The sequence below is a fragment of the Phalaenopsis equestris genome, unplaced genomic scaffold, assembly GCF_001263595.1.
Source record: "Phalaenopsis equestris unplaced genomic scaffold, ASM126359v1 Scaffold001343, whole genome shotgun sequence".
Lineage (NCBI taxonomy): Eukaryota > Viridiplantae > Streptophyta > Magnoliopsida > Asparagales > Orchidaceae > Phalaenopsis > Phalaenopsis equestris.
Window position 1 is genome coordinate 797,832 of NW_018165782.1, and position 561 is coordinate 798,392.

A 561-nucleotide genomic window follows, 5' to 3' on the forward strand; every position below is an offset into this window, starting at 1 on the left:
TATATTCCAATTTATTTTCTTCCTTTTTTTTTTATTCGCTGCGGATTCGCCAAATGCCCTAAAGTTTGTTTAGTAAATTTTTTAATCCTATTTATAAATAAAAAAAATTCACACGGAGAAAATAAATTTTAACGAATGTCATCTTTACTAATAAAAAAAGGATTGGGACTCAATCCATTATTCAGAACTCGATCTTTACGTCTATACAGCAGGGATGGGCATCATACGCTCGACACCCGCATAGTAATTTTTTCCTTAAGACACCATAAATAATACTGTAAAACATTAGTTGTATCTCATATATTCTTTTACGAAATTCCTCTCTCTCTCACTTTGAAATCTTGTAACACACAGAAGAACTTTTCGACTCTCGAGGGTTAAAAACTAAATGCAGTTTTATCTCTCCGATTGATAAGTCTTTATCGAGTTGTATGCACCCACGAACAATATAAGATCCTACGTCCCAAAAAATTTTTTTTATCATCAAGCACAAATCTCGATGTAGTTTGAGCAAGAAACATCATGAATCAAATTCAAGACACGTCGAGCCTCGATTTCACC